Below are 15,907 nucleotides of genomic sequence, written 5' to 3'. Positions count from 1 at the left end.
TGCTGCTTCGCTGGTTTTGGATGCAGGCCATGCAGGCTGACCCCTCACCAGGGTGAGACTCCTGTCCACAGAGAGCAGCCTGACCCACAGGGGTTTGGAGTGCGTGGTGGCCAGGGTCTGCAGCACTGAGCAGCAGGCAGGTGTACTGTATCGCCCTGCGCTTGCTGCTTATCCCCCAGGACACTCTGGACTGTGCTGGACCAGGAAGATAGGGAGGTTGAGACCACACGCAGGGTGCGTGTCAGGGCACTCCTGGAACCGGAGAAGGGTTTAGAAGGGACCCGGGACTGTCCAGCCCCTGCCGTTCCCCTTCTGCCAGCGAATCAGCCCACGGCCAGAGCAAGGCCTCCTGGCTGACCTAGCACCTGGCAGGATTACAGCTAAGGGCCCTGTCCTGTGGGAGGAGGGGAGACTTGTTGTTTAGAGGGGTCAGGTTCAGTTCTGGGGTTCAAAATGAGGACCCCCCCCCCAGGCCTGCAGATGTAAGCTGCCTCCAGCAGACTCAGCTTCCCCAGGGGCAGGCATCAGGGATTCGCCAGCTCCCTACCCTGCTTCTTCCTTCTCAGAACAAACCCAGGCCTGGAAGAGGCTGTGAGTAGCCTCCTTCAGCACACGGGCTGTACCTTGTGGTCACAAAGCAACAGTGGCACAGAGACGCCATGCCGTGAAGACAGCCCAGCCCTGCGGGGGAACCATGCTCGGGTGTGGGGGGCTCCCGGGGTGGGGGAGGGACCCCCGACACAGCCCAGCCTGTTGGAGCCCAGAGAGCTGGCCAGACGTCCACCTGGGCGCTGCCCACCCTCCTGCCGGTACTCAGCATCTCGCACCAAGACGCCTCTGAGAGCAGCGGCTGCCTCTTCCTCCCCGTGCAGCCTCTCTTGGTTGCTAAGCAGGTCCCCTGGGTAACTGTGTGGGCACAGACCTTGGCAGAACTGCCAGGAGCTGGCTTCACCCGATTGTCAAAGTGAAAAACGAAATCATTCCTCTCACCTGTCACTACCGTGCACACAGCTCCCATTATTGAGCGGTGATGGGTGATGGCCTGGAATGTTGTTCTCACCTACTTGCAGGAATATAAATGAGGTTCGCATATTTCACCCCAGAAGAGTGGGAGGGGAGGCAAGGGGTGGAGAGACTTCATAAACTGATGTCCTTGTGAGTCAGCAACTGGGGAGAAACCCTGGGACCACCCCGCCCTCTGCCCTTGGCCTTGGCAAACCAGTGCCTCGGGCAGGTGTGTGTTCTCTGGGCTCCGCAATGGGAGATGCAGCCACTGGATCCTGCTTTCTTAACAAAACTCCCTGGATGGGTCTAGATCACCCCAAGCGCATTAAAGTTTGAAAACCGCCGCCTCTCTATCATAGATCTGAATACAAATACAAGCAACAAAGCAGTGCGGGAGTCAGGATGAAGGGGGGGAAGGAGTGAGCCCTCATGGAGGGGCTGCTGGCCGGCACTGGGAGTGCCAGGCCAGCGGAGAGTCCTCAGTCGCAGGGAGAAGGAGGAAGGGGAGAAGGACGTGGGGGCAGAAGGAATCTGTTGGCACAGCTCCCAAGGACAGGCCCACGAGGGCAGGCGTGGCTGGTGCTGGGAGAGGAATGAGAGCGCAAGGGGTCTTGCGCTTTGCTGTGGTCAGTGAGGTGTGGCGTAGAGAGCGCAGCACAGTGGAGTGAGTGACGGGAATGGCATTTCAGAAAGGTCACTCTGACGGCTGGTGCCGAGAGAGGGCTGGGCGAAGGGCCAGGCGGGCAGCAAGAAGAGCAGCTGACAACTCTCGCGGGAGGCTGCGTTGCGCCCAGACAGGGGAAGAGGTGGTGGGGAAAAGACTGTGGCTGCCTCACCCTGCCTCCCCCTGCCTCGCCCTGCCTCCCCCTGCCTCGCCCTGCCTCCCCCTGCCTCCCCTGCCTCCCCCTGCCTCCCCCTGCCTCCCCCTGCCTCCCCTGCCTCCCCCTGCCTCCCCCTGCCTCGCCCTGCCTCGCCCTGCCTCCCCCTGCCTCCCCCTGCCTCTGGTGAACAGCACTGAACTTGAGTGGCAAACATTCAGTTTACTCTTTTAGATTAACATGCACAGAACTCTGAAGCATCAAATACAACATAATATTCTTTTAAAAGAATTAGAAATAACACGGAAAACAGTCTCACGACTGTTAGGCTGAGGGTGCCGAGTGAAGTCACGCGGTCGAAGGGCTGTTCTGGGGTGAACATCCTCTCTGAGGCGGGGGCACCTTGTGTTCCAGAAAGCGCGTTGCACTGTGCGGGAGACCACGGTGCATCCGCCTCGGCTGCTGGCCCAGCCACAATGAGTGCCGTCAGCCATGAGCCCGGTCTTTTCAGACCCCAATCTGCAGCGATCTTTATTTTCTGAGTAATTGGTATCCTCACCATTTATCTTTAGATATCAGAGAGGTCATCTTTTCTATTTCATTCATCCATTCATTTATAAGGTGGAGTTAGAGAGAAAGAGAGAGACAGAGAGTCTTCCATCCACTGGTTCACTCCCCATACGGCTGCAGTGGCATGGCCAGAACTGGGCAGATCTGAAGCCAGGAGCTTCTTCCAGGTCTCCCACGTGGGCACAGGGGCCCAAGCATCTAGGCCATCTTCCACTGCTTTCCCAGGCCACGGCAGAGAGCTGGATCAGAAATGGAGCAGCCAGGACTTGAACTGGCATCTACAAGGGATGCTGGCACTACGGGCTGTGGCTTTACCCGCTACACCACCATGCCAGCCCCCAATCTTTTTGATTTCTGTAAGGTCTCCCTTCTTAATTCATATTCCCGCTGCAGGCAGCTTCTCGCCCCGTTCTCAGATCCTTAGCATGAGGTGGGACCCCCCCCCCACTATGCCCCCACGGGCTCGCTCAGCCAGCACTCGCCTGCTCCCGGACCCGCGCCCATCTATCTTCCTCACCCTAATTTAAAACAGGGCAGCTTGGAAGAGAGGCCCCTCCCGCTCGGCGCGACTTTCCCCTCCGCGGCTCTGGCTTGCCATTCCCCCTTCTTTCCCAGAAGGCCCTCGGAGCCTCCCACTAGGAGTCTGAGTCACTTTGCATTAGCTGACTTTTCAGCTTTGGGGCTCACATTTAACAGCTCTGCCTGTCAGCCTCCCCGCCTTTGCCTCCAGAATGCCGCGAGAGCTGAAGGAGGTTCCCCCACCGAAAGTCGCGACAGTGCTGAGAGCGGGATTCTGCCGAATCTTGAGCCAAAGTGTGACTGGCCTCATCGGGCACAGGAGGCAGCGCTGCAAGCCTGGTGTTGCAGAGTTGGTGATTTGCGTGTTCCCAAGCCTTTGACTCTCTCTCTCTCACACACACACGCACACGCACACACACACGCACACGCACACCACTTTTCAGACTTGCATTTTTAAGGATCCTGGCTCAGGATTAGTTTTAGACAGAAAACAAAGGGAAAGGAAGCGGTCCAGGCATCTCCACTGAGATCAACAGAATTAATTATTATGGAAATATAAATTAAAGTGTAAATTAAAATCTAAATGTGGGGCCAGCGCTGTGGCGCTGTTAAAGCCCCAGCCTGTAGCACTGGCATCCCATATGGGTGCTGGTTCGAGTCCCAGCTGCTCCACTTCCAATCCAGCTCTCTGCTATGGCCTGGGATAGCAGTGGAAGATGGCTCAACTCCTTGGACCCCTGTACCTGCGTGGGAGACCTGGAAGAAGCTCCTGGCTTTCGATCAGCTAAGCTCTGGCCATTGCAGTCATTTGAGGACTGAACCAGCAGATAGAAGACCTCTCTCTCTGTCTCTACCTCTCTCTGTAACTCTTTCAAATAAATAAAATAATTCTTTTAAAAAATCGCAATGCAATACTTCAATGCACCTACCTGCTAGAACAGCTATTATGAAACTCGGGAGTCACCTTAAGTTATTTTGAAGAAATGTATCCGGGTCAATTGCTGGGGCCTGAACTAGGGTGGGTTACTGTGTATTTTGGAAGAATCTGGAAACCAAAGTGTATTTGCATGAGTGATAATGATAAAAAGAATATAACAACAAAAAGAAAGAAATTTTCAATTCCCAACTTGACTCTCACTGGGATCAAACATGACAATAGGTTTGATCTGATTTCATCATCATTTAAAAAAAATCATCTATTATTTTTCACTTTATGTTTCTGTGTGGGAGCAAACTGTTGAAATACTTACTTAAGGTATACTAAGCTGATCTTCTGTATATTAAGATAATCGAAAATGAATCCTGATGTGAATGGAAGGGGAGAGGGAGTGGGAAAGGGGAGGGCTGTGGGTGGGAGGGACGGTATGGGGGGGGAAGCCATTGTAACCCATGAGTCGTACTTTGGAAATTTATATTCATTAAATAAAAGATAAAAAAAAAAGAATATAACAACAGAGAGAAAGAGAATCTGTTCTTTATTATGCCTACTCATGTGCCAACTATTGTGTTTCTCCCCCATTCGCGGAGGAACGACACTGGACCCTGAGCTGTTCTTTCTGCCCAGCCCTTCCCGGGTTAGCTGCTGGTCCCTCACTCGCGGAGGAATGACGCCGTCCCGGGTTACCTGCCGGCCCCTCCACCTCCGTGGAGGGGCAGCACCCCCGGCCGCTTTCCCCGCTTCCGCGGAGGAGCGGCACACCGCCGGCCGGCTCTCTCGGGGGCTGCTCAGATGTTCTCCGGATGTTCCCCTTAGATGTTCCCTGTGCATGTTGTCTCTCTCCTCCTTTATAGTCCTCTTCCACCAATCCCAACTCTGCTACCCACACGCCGAGTACGCTGCTCTCCTCCAATCAGGAGCAGGATCAGCTCCTGCAGCTTATCAGTCAAACTGATGAGGCAGCTGCATAGTTGTTTACTCCTCCCCAGCGCCATATTGTGGGAGAGCACATGCATAGAATAAGTCTAAATTCCAGTAACTTAGTCTAGTCTCAGTTGCTCCCCACACTATTGTGCTTTACATATATAGATGCGTAGATATTTTGCATTCAAAGAAGGTACACCAGGAGTAGAAGAAATGGAATAGAGAGCCACTTATCATCAACTTTCTGGATATGGAGATAATACATAAAAATTGAAATTTTCGGGGCCAGTGCTGTGGCACAGTGGGTTAAAGCCCTGGCCTGAAGTGTTGGCACCCCATATGGGTGCCAGTTCTAGTCCCGGCTGCTCTACTTCCGATCCAGCTCTCTGCTATGGCCTGGGAAAGCAGTAGAAGATGGCCCAAGTCCTTGGGCCCCTGCACCCACGTGGGAGACCTAGAACTGGCTCCTGGCTCCTGGCTTTGGATCTGTGCAGCTCTGGCCATTGCGGCCATCTGAGGAGTGAACCAACGGATGGAAGACCTCTCTCTCTGTCTCTACCTCTTCTGCAACTCTGTCTTTCAAATAAATAAATTAATATTTAAAAATAAAAAAATTAAAATTCTCATCCGATAGAGAAACAGGTAGATGGGGTTTTGACCAAAGTTTGTAAAGCTCTAAAGGAATTTGATAGGCCTCATACACAAATATTTCGAGGAAATGATTCTAAAATATTACAAAGTAATTAAACAAAATTAAAAGTAAAGAATTAGGATACTGGTATACCACACATAGGATCAATGGAAGAGAATAATTTATGCATGTAAAGTCAGTTGATTTTCAACAAATACGCAAGTATTTTGGTGGAGAAAGGATACTCTTTTCAACAAATGATGCTGGAAGAGCTGGACAATTAAACTAAGAACCTTGACTCTTACTTCACACCACATACAAAAATTAATCCAGAATGAATCAAAGACTTAAAATGTAAAAAGTAAAACCATACAGTCTTCGGAAGAAAACTTGGGAGAAATTTTTAGTAACTTTGGATGATACAAATAAAAACTGTTAAAGAAAAAAACAAGAAAGTGGATTTTCGCAAAATTAAATTTGATCTCTTAAGATACTGCTATTCAAATGAAAACGGTAAGATACCAATCGGGAAAACATATATTATAAAACTCTTAAAACTCAGTAACAAAAAGTCAAGCATCCAGTTTGAAAATGGACATTTTGCACACAAAAAATATACAAAAGAAAACAGCGCAGGGAAAGATGATCAAGGGGAGGCCAGGTGCAGGGGTTAAGCTGCTGCCCGGGGCACCACAGCGCACACCGGACTGCTGGGTTTCCCTTCCAGCTCCACTCCCGTTGCAGCTTCCTGTTGACGCGCACCGTGGGAGGCAGCCGTGGTGGCTCAGGCGCTGGGTCCCTGCCGCTCCTGTGGGAGACTCAGACCGAGTTCCTAGTCTTGGCCGTATTCTGGCTCAGTTCTGGCTGTTGTGAGCGTTTGGGGAGTGAACCAGAAGATGGCAGACATTTCTCTCTCTCTCCCTTTCAAATAAATAAATTTGAAAAATAAGAAGTTATTATCAGCATCATTAGTCACTAGGAAGACACAATTTCTGATTTTTTTTTTAAGATTTATTTTATTTATTTGAAAGACAGAGTTACAGAGAGGTAGAGGTAGAGACAGAGAGGTCTTCCGTCTGCTGGTTCACTCCCCAGATGGCTGCAATGGCCGGAACTGCGCCGATCCGAAGCCAGGAGCCAGGAGCTTCTTCCAGGTCTCCCACATGGGTGATGGGGTCCAAGGACTTGGTCCGTCTTCTACTGCTTTCCCAGGCCACAGCAGAGAGCTGGATCGGAAGAGGAGCAGCCGGGACTAGAACCGGTGCCCATATGGGATGCTGGCACTTCAGGCCAGGGCTTTACTCTGCTGTGCCACAGCGCCAGCCCCAGGAAGACACAATTTCAAATTGTAGTGCGATACTTCTGCACAACACCTGCAAGGTGACAATAAGAAAGACTGACCAAGTGAGGTGTCAGGGAGAATACGGGAAAGCTGAAATCTCTCACAGTGCTGATGAGAAGAGTTTAACCACTTGGGAAAATCTGGCCATTCCCTAAAAACTTTAAACATACATCTATCACGTGACCCAGACATTCCACTCCTGAGTTTTTATGCTGGAAAAATCAAAGCCTCCCTGTGCATAGATTTGTACATGAATGTTCTTAGCAGCTCCAGCTGTTGTAGCCAAAGACTAACAACAACCCTAAGGCTCATCAACAGGTGAATGAAAAAATGGTGTCTATCTACAAAGCGAACACTACTCAGAAACCAGTAGGAATGAACCACTGATGGCCGCAACGTGTTGGATCTCCAACTACTTAGGCTGAGTCCCAGAAGCTACACCCAGAGAGGCAAATATACTGTACGCTTCCATCTGCGTTGAAGTCTAGAGAAGGCAACCGTAAGCAGTGACGGGAAGCTGAGCGCAGGCCGCTTGGGCACAGGGTTGGGTCCGGAGCGGGCACTGAAACTTTTTAGAGTGATGTGTAAGTTCACTTTCCGAACTGTGCTGATGTCAAAACCCAACAGACTGCACGTTCAGTGTATGCAGTTTATCATCAATCAACTGTATTCCAGCAACATCGCAAAATGAAGAGATAAATGAAAGTCCTACCAGGTGACTCTTTGGACAAACAAAGGAATTGCTGTGTGTTAAACAGCTGACAGTTCACCAAGAGAAACATCTACATGCAGTCTGAAACTGTTAGGACGCCGGGCCCTGCAGTAGCGCATTACTGGTCTCTAACGGGATCGGGACCATCGCCCCTTCCACCCTCATCTCCCTTCCTGTGATGTGCAGGACAAGGGTCCCTCCGTGTCTGGGATGGCTGCCAGGGATGGAATATTGAGGGAGGTGGTCAAAGGCCCATTTACTGCACTTTGGTGGGTTTTTTATTTAGCTCGCCATGGCAGGTGATATTTCTTGCATATGGTTCATAGGCCACAGACATCATTCTATGAATTATAGCCCAGGGATGTCACAAATCAAAACCCGGCCACGCTTGTCTTGTTGAAGTGCTGCCAGCTTCCTCGCAACCTGCCGTGCACTCTCAAACACCATCTCCCTAAATCTTCCTGCAGACACGGCAATCGATGGTGCTAATCAAGCTCTCCTGCCTGTGGGATCAGCACTTTCTGGTGCACTCCCACACTCGGTTAAGGCCGAGGCAGCCCGGCAGCAGAGCCCTCAGAGGGTCCAGCACACCCTGATCCCAGCCGCAGGAGCAGTTCAGTCCCTGGTCTTCCTGAGCGTGTTCCCGCAGTCTGTAACGGAGGGGGTCTGTGAGTTCTTCGGGCACTCTGCACTCCTGAGCATGAAGGGGTCGCACGCACATCAGCCGAACTCCTGCAATCTGTCTTTCAAACCAGGCCCCTTCTGACTGCACTGTAACTGGGCCAGGGCAACAGGTCCACGCAGACTCTCAAGACGAGCAGGACAAATGACCCGTGTAAACAGGACTGAAATGCGGGGCCAAGGCCAGGAGGGGGCTTGTGATCCTGCACCACCATGCTGAGCCGGGGCACAGGCTACACATGCTGGCTCAAAGACCAGAAGACACTTCCAACAGTCCATTGAAAAATCAGAAAAATGAGGATGTGAAATGGGCTTGTTAAAATATTATGAAATATTTGATATAATGAAAATATACGACTTACAGTTTGCATCTAAGGTCTAAGCACAAAAGAGCAGCAGCTCCTTCCCAATCTCCCCCCCACCTCCTCCCCCGAATCTGTCACTCCCCTGAACTCACGCTTAGTGCTCCTTTAACTTTTCTTTATAGCTTTGCTGGGTACACGTATGTCTCCAAAATGCATTGCTTTACATGCTTCTTTTTAGCAAAGATTTATTTTATTAGACAGGAATAATTAGAGAGAGAAAGGCAGACAGACAGAGAGAGCAAGCTTCCATCTACTGGTTCACTCCCCAAAGGGCCACCGCCACCAGGGCTGGGCCAGGCCAGATCCAGGGTCCCAGAACGGCATCTGGGTCTCTCACATGTGTGACAGGGGCTTATGCACTCGAGTCATCCTCCACTGCTTTCCCCAGGCACATTGGCAGGGAGCTGGACTGGAAGCAGAGCAGCTGGGACTCTTACTGTCCTTATGTGGATGCCACATTTTAGGTGGTGGCTCAACACGCTGTATTACAACACCGGCCCCTGTATGCTTTTTAAACACTAGGTAAATGGAATCACTCAGTGTGTATTTTTCTATAACTTTTTTTGGCCTAACACCGCTAGGTTTCAAAGATCAGCCACACTGGCTATCAGCTCCACTGTTGCTCTGTTTCTTACGTGTTTGGTCCTGTTTCATGTTCTGTGGTGCAGTTATCCCATAATGTACGCATTGTAGTGCCACTGATGGGCACCTGGGTTGTTTCTGTGAGGACACTTGTCCATGTCTCCCTGCGACACACAAAGGGTTTTTCTGTTTGGTTAGTTGGTTGGTTTTTGCTTTTTTCTCCATCTACTTTAAATGGAAAAAAATTCACCCTTGTCCGTATCACTGGACCCAAAGCAGCAGGACAGCACCAACAGGGAGACTCCGTCCCGGAGAAGGTGGCTGGCGTGAGAATGTGAGACCATGCCGGCACCTCCCTGGGGCAATGACCAGGCAGGTCCTGTCCACTGGACCAGCCGGGGGGACCATTTTCTCAGGACTTGGGAATAATTTCACCTGCAAGGGGGCCAGGTCCTTTTATCCTTTAATCAAATAACAAACCAAGTGAGGCAAAGATAGCTCCTGAATTAACGGGATTATTGCAATGCGCACAAAAGCGGAATAGGCAAAAATATGCAAAAGGAACGCAAGAAAAAGTAGATGAAAATAAGGCAAGCTCTCAAGCATCGAGTGCTGGGAACAGAGCAGACGCTGTGTGTCCAGGGAGGAAATTCTCCAAATGGTCCAGGAGAATTGCCCCTGGAGGCGATTCCCAAGGGTTCCGGACGGACGCTGCCAAGCTTCAGAAGTGAAACAAAGGTATTTTCACCGCAGGAGGCCTCGGCTGGCTGTCCCCTTCTCTGGGTGGATTCTGGCAGGAGGTGGAGGTGAGAGGAGTCGCGATGGGAGTCGTCTGGAGGCACTACTACTTCCTGCCCCACGGGGTGCATTGCCTTGGCTTCCAGATCACTTTGAAGAGAGAAGTCCTGACCCAAACTGCCCCTTCTGCATGTGGACACACAGTTCTCAATGTGGCCATCAGCCAGCCACAGTCAGGTGGCCGGCCTCCCTGTTACCAGCCAGCAACGGGGCTCAGCTGCAGCTCCTGTTACAAGATACAGTTAGTGCTGGCAAAGCAATGCCATACAAATCATGATCAAAACACCAAATTATTTAGACTCACAAGAATAACAGCATAGTTGGTAATTATTGCTGGTGCAATGGCATAGTAGGCTAAACCTCTGTCTGAGCGCCAGCATCCCATGTGGGCACCAGTTTGTGTCCCAGCTGCTCCTCTTCCCATCCAGCTCTCTGCTGTGGCCTGGGAAAGCAGTGGAAGATGGCCCAAGTGCTTGGGCCCCTGCACCCATGTGGGAGACCTGGAAGAAGCTCCTGGCTCCTGGCTTCAGATGGGCCCATCTCTAGCCATTGTGGCCATTGAGGGAATGAACCAGCAGATGAAGACCTCTCTCTCTCTGCCTCTCCCTCTCTCTGTCTGTAACTGTGCCTCTCAAATAAATAAATCTTAAAAAGAGAGGCAGGCAGAAAGCAAGCAAGCAGAGTGAAGAACAAAAAAAAAAAAAAAAAAAAAAAAAAAAAAAACAGCACAGCAAAGCACACGGCCCAGCAGGAAGCAGCCTGCCAGCTGCCAGGCGGTCACAGCACGACAGCACGTGCATATCAGGGGAGCAGCGTCACCGGGAACATCTCAGCATGGGGGCGGGAGAGGGTGGCACCCGGCTCTGTGACCCTCGCTGCCACCACTACCCTGCCCAAGGAGCCTCAGTGCCGAGCTCTCGGTGTGGAACAATCGGGGGGCGGAAACACTGCTTACCCCGATTCGATGATTTCGCCTTGTATACATTTATCAAATTGTAATATGGTGCCCCATAAATAAGCACAAATATTGCAGGTCAATTAAAAATAAGAATTCTTAAAACTGCACTCAATGCAAAGACCTCCAAAGGGCTCATGGCAAACCCATATTGCGATGCAACTACACATGGGATTTCACAATTGTTTTGCAGCAAAATAAACCCATCTTTTCATTCCAGTTTCCCGGGAACTTTTTGCAGTCCCTTTGAGTGCCCCAGGAAGCACTGGACATGGAGCAAGAGCCAGGGCTCTGGGGCACCCTCGGCGCTTCCCCCACTGCACTGTCCTGGTCTAAGAGGCCGGATCCAGCCACAGCAGTGGGAGGACGACTCCGTGTGTCTGCGGAAGCCCGCGTGCTTTTCCACTCAGTCCTTGGCCCTGCAATGTCCTGGGCACTTCCTAGGCCAGCTGGCCTCCGGGGGCCTGCGACGCTGTTGGAGGTCTTCCCAAAAGGCCACAGCAGGGCCCCTCCTCCATGGAGCCTTGCCTCACCCACGCAGCTCTCTGCCCCGGAAAGCAGCCGGCTCTGTGCCCCACAGATGGAACTCTGTCTCTCCCTGTCCGCAGCATCTCCTGGAACCACTGCAGTCGATACGACGGCCTAAGAACAGCCCACACACCTGATTCCTTACGCCTCGCATCGACTGACCAAAGCCAATTTAATGTACAATTGCAAATGAAGCACAGTAGTAGCTTCAAGCATAGTTGCTAAGTGATGGCTTTGCAACTGCCAATTCCCAGGGCTTGAGCCAGCCATCTTGAGCCCAGGAAAATGAAGCACAACACGGAGACGCGCACTGAGACTGCCGCGTGGACTATGGACTGCCTGCAGGACAACCGCTTCAGCAAGTGCAGCGCTCTCCAAGCCTACAGCAACGGTCGGGGCCCCACCAACGTGGACAGCCTCAGCGCGACCTAACTGTGCACTGCGAGGGGCGCATTCATGGTCTCTGTTTTGCAGCACAATTTATTTAGGATTTCAGGTCCAGCTAAGCCGGGACTGTACCCTGTCAGGTGCCCGTGCACCCGCTGAGACTTGGGTAGATCTTACCGCTGGGGACGCTGTGGGCTGCAAAGTCCTGTAGCCGAGAGCAGCTCTGTCCCCGCTCCCTCCCTGTGGTTGCTGGACTCTCCCCTGGGATCGGACCCTTGCCGCGCCCTGGCTCCCTGAGCCCCACAGCCACGCACCACGCTCCTGGGGCTGCCAGCACAAGTGACCACGTGCAGGAGCCCCCTCAGCTCAGTTCCCTCTGTCTGGAGAGGACAGGTGGCCCCGAGTGGTCTGCCATCCTCCTGATGATCAGAGCCCCAGTGCCTCTGCCTCCCCCCAGCCTGTCTTCTGTTCCCACCTCGCCTCCCTCCCCCGGCTGAAGAAGCAGAGCCAGAGGCACCGTGGAGCTGAGGGTTTGGGAGCAGCTCCCTACCCAGCTCCCCCCTGTCAAGTACCCCCTCCCTCCAAAACGCCAAACGGGCCTCGTGTAGCCAAGCAAAGAAAAGAAAGTGGCAATAGCAAAAGAAAGAGGAAAAGGTCCACTGGAGACAAACAGAGAGCAGGAGGAATGTGCTGGGCGAGAGAAACACCTGCTCCAACTCGCGTCCCCCTGGCTTCCAGCACAGGCAATCAACAGGCAGGCTTCTGCTGACTCTCCAGCCCTGGACAGCCAACCTCACAGTCAGGCCCAGGAACTGCCATCTGCCGAGCCCTGCTGTCACCAGGAAGGTAAAGAGTAGAGCAAACCAGTGAAGTGTACTGAACAGAAATGAACCCATTTGTATGTTGAAAGTGGTCATCTTGGCCTCTGAGGTGTGGAACTGGGGGCTCGAGATGTGCATTCTCCCCCTGCTTCTTCAGATCCTGTGTAACTCCATGCCTGATGGGCAGGATCTACAAAAAGCCTTCAAAGTTTATTTATTTATTTATTTATTATTTTTTTTAACCATAATTGCAATTCAAGGAACTGAGAGAAAACAGTCAGATGTGTGTGCAAAATGTATGGCAAAGGAGCCAGCGCTGTGGCGTAGCAGGTCAAGGTGCCGCCTGCAGAGTCAGCATACCGTATGGGTGCTGGTTTGAGTCCCAACTGCTCCACGTCTGATCCAGCTCTCTGCTGTGGCCTGGGAAAGCAGTGGAAGAGGCCCAAGTCCTTGGGCCCCTGTACCCATGTGAGAGACCCAGAAGAAGCTCCTGGCTCCTGGTTTCAGGTCATCCCTGTTCCAGCCATTGAGGCCATTTAGAGTGTGAACCAGCATTTTGAAGACCTCTCTCTCTGCCTCTGTCTCTCTGTAACTCTTTCAAATAAATAAAGAAATCCTTAAAAAAATGTGTGGGCAAGGACATCCATCTAGAATCATTTGCAATAAACAAAAGTAAGAAACAACTTAGAAGTTCAGCACCAGAGTAGTGGTTAAATAAATAACAACACTTCACCACAGTGGACTATTACAAACGAGAGAGAAACTATGTTCTTAAAGCATATTCAAGGATGTGGAAGAAAATATGTATTTATACATTCACACACACACACACACACACATCACATGTGATTCTCTGCTGAAAGCAACAACAACAAAAAACTCAAATGGCTTAAGCATTTGTGACAAAGGGGCAGGGCGGGTTTTCCATAAATGTGGCTGGGTCAATTCTTTTCCATAATTAAAAAAATGCATTTTGGACTCCTACCTCACCACATACACAAAAAGCCAACTATATATAGTGCATCAATTACATATGATTATTTGTGTCAATTATATATGTTAACCAATGTATTACTTACAGGCATATGACCTAAATAAAAAGCTAAGATAAAATAATAAAGCTTTTAAAATGAAATATCTCTCTGACCAAAGAGTAGAAAAAAACTTTAAGTTGAACATGAAAATGTCTAATCAAAAAGAAAACATTGAATTTTACTGAACTTTTAAAAAATTCTGTTTTTCAAAATGCATCAAGACAGTGAAAAATTAAGCAACAGAAAGGGAGAAAGGTATTTTAACGACATATATCTGACAAAAGAATATATATAATAACCTTAAGCCCAATAAAAAGACAGATAACATGATACAGAAATGGGCAAATATTTCAACAGGAACTTAAAAAGAGAAGCTATCCAAATGGCCAATAAAAATACCAAGGTATTCAACTTCTAAAACTATGAGGGGAATACAAATTACACCTCCAATGTGCTGCTGCTACATACCAGCCAGAATAGTTAAAACGAATTGGAAACTTGACCCCTGGTTGAGTGTCACTTATATGCCAGCTTTGGCAGTGTCTACTAAAGCTGACCCATCAATTCTATTCCTAGATACCTACCCAACAGACAGAGCACGTCTTCACTAGAAGATACGCCCAGCAATGCTCATAGCAGCACGACTTGTGAGGAAACCCACAGTGGAAGCCACTCAAATGCCCACCAACAGGAGAACGAATAAACGGACTGTGGCATATTCATGTATCATGCTACCACACAGCACAGAAAAGGATCAGACAACGCTACATACAGCAGCATGGAAAAAATCTCAAGGACTAGGCACACAGAGCCCAGGAACAGGCACCACTAAGCTGTGGTTATTCTCGGATTCCGGTTACTTTCACAAGTGGGAGATAGGGAGCCACTTCCGGGTGATGATAATGTGGATTTTCTTGATTTGAAAGTTACCTACACGTGTGAGCTATGAACAAAAGTACTGCACTGTGAGCGTGTTATACAACTTCTGAGTGCATGTCTTACCTTCGATAGGGGTTATTTTAACAGCGTAAATGACAGAAGTGTCTCTCCTTCCAGCAGGAGAATCTGCAGAGGTGAGCAGTCGAGGCCTGGGCTGCAGCTGCAGGTCCCTTCCTTCAGGCCCCTCCATGCTCAGCAGCTGGGTTTCACCCTCAGTGTTGCAAGACGCTGGGACACTCCCAGGCCTCGCACCTGCCCAGCGGGAGGGGAGAAGGCAAGAGGCAACTGAGTGCATGTAGCTGAGAATCCTTCTCCTTGCTGTCACCATCGTCCCCTGCAGCTTCCCGGTGCCCCACAATGTAGGCACTAATGTTATTTTTAAAAGGAAGCTCTGCTAATTGGGTGCCAAGAAAGCAAAGTCGTCCTGTGATTTTAATTTCAAGACCAAACCACAGGGTTCCTGCTGGGCTGAATAATCAGAGAACCCCTTCCATCTCCGGGGGGTCCTATTGCAGGAGGGTGTACAGCCGCGGGCTGCTTGGACGCTCACACTGCAAGGTGCACAGAGACCGTGCGTGGGGGCCCCTGAGTGGCAGGCGCTGGCAGCAGAGGTGTTCCTGACCTGAGATGACTTGGGGGAGGTGTCTGCGTCCCACACAGCCTGGGTGTGGGGTGTAGGTGTCTGCTGCTGCGTTCCACACTCAAGCCTATTTTATCCATTCTCTGCAGCTCTGCAGGGAAGAGTTTAGCTCAGAATAAGCAGGGAGAAATGCAAACAAGGAACCTGCTGAGTTAGAGCTGGCATTCACTGAAAGACGACGACAAAGTAAGTAAAAGGCAGCACGAATAACATTTCCACCCAGAGCCGATTCCCGATATCCGTGAGCAATACCTGGAAATCCTCTGTGTTCTGCTCAGGTTCGTCCGCCTATCTGAGCCACAATTCTTGGCCCTGAGGTTCAGCCTTGCCCTCGCTCTTGGCCATCACTGCAGAAACTCAGCAGCAAATGCCTTGCACGGAGTTTCTGCCCCCAGAACCCTCGGAGACGGCTGACGCCCTGGACTCACAGTGATGACAGCCGGAGGCAGCCCTACCTGCCCAAGGAGGCGGCCTGGGAAGCTGAGGCAGAGCCGCTTCAGTCGTGCACAGGGAAATCACGTTAAGGAAGAGCCAAAAACCGGTGGGATGCGCAGGCTTCACTGTCCACAGTGTTCATGTCCTGCATGCTTTGTCTAAACCTGTGCTAACCTGGCACACAGAAAACCCTCCCTCTAGGATCCTCAAGAAGCATCCACGTTGTCACCCCCGATTACCTGCTGGCCCCCACGGTCACCCACACAGTCACCCCCCAGCCGGAT

This window comes from Oryctolagus cuniculus, chromosome 14 (genome assembly GCF_051225735.1).
Source record: "Oryctolagus cuniculus isolate XC-2025 breed Fujian yellow rabbit chromosome 14, ASM5122573v1, whole genome shotgun sequence".
Classification (NCBI taxonomy): Eukaryota; Metazoa; Chordata; class Mammalia; order Lagomorpha; family Leporidae; genus Oryctolagus; species Oryctolagus cuniculus.
Note: the sequence above shows the minus strand (reverse complement) of the source record.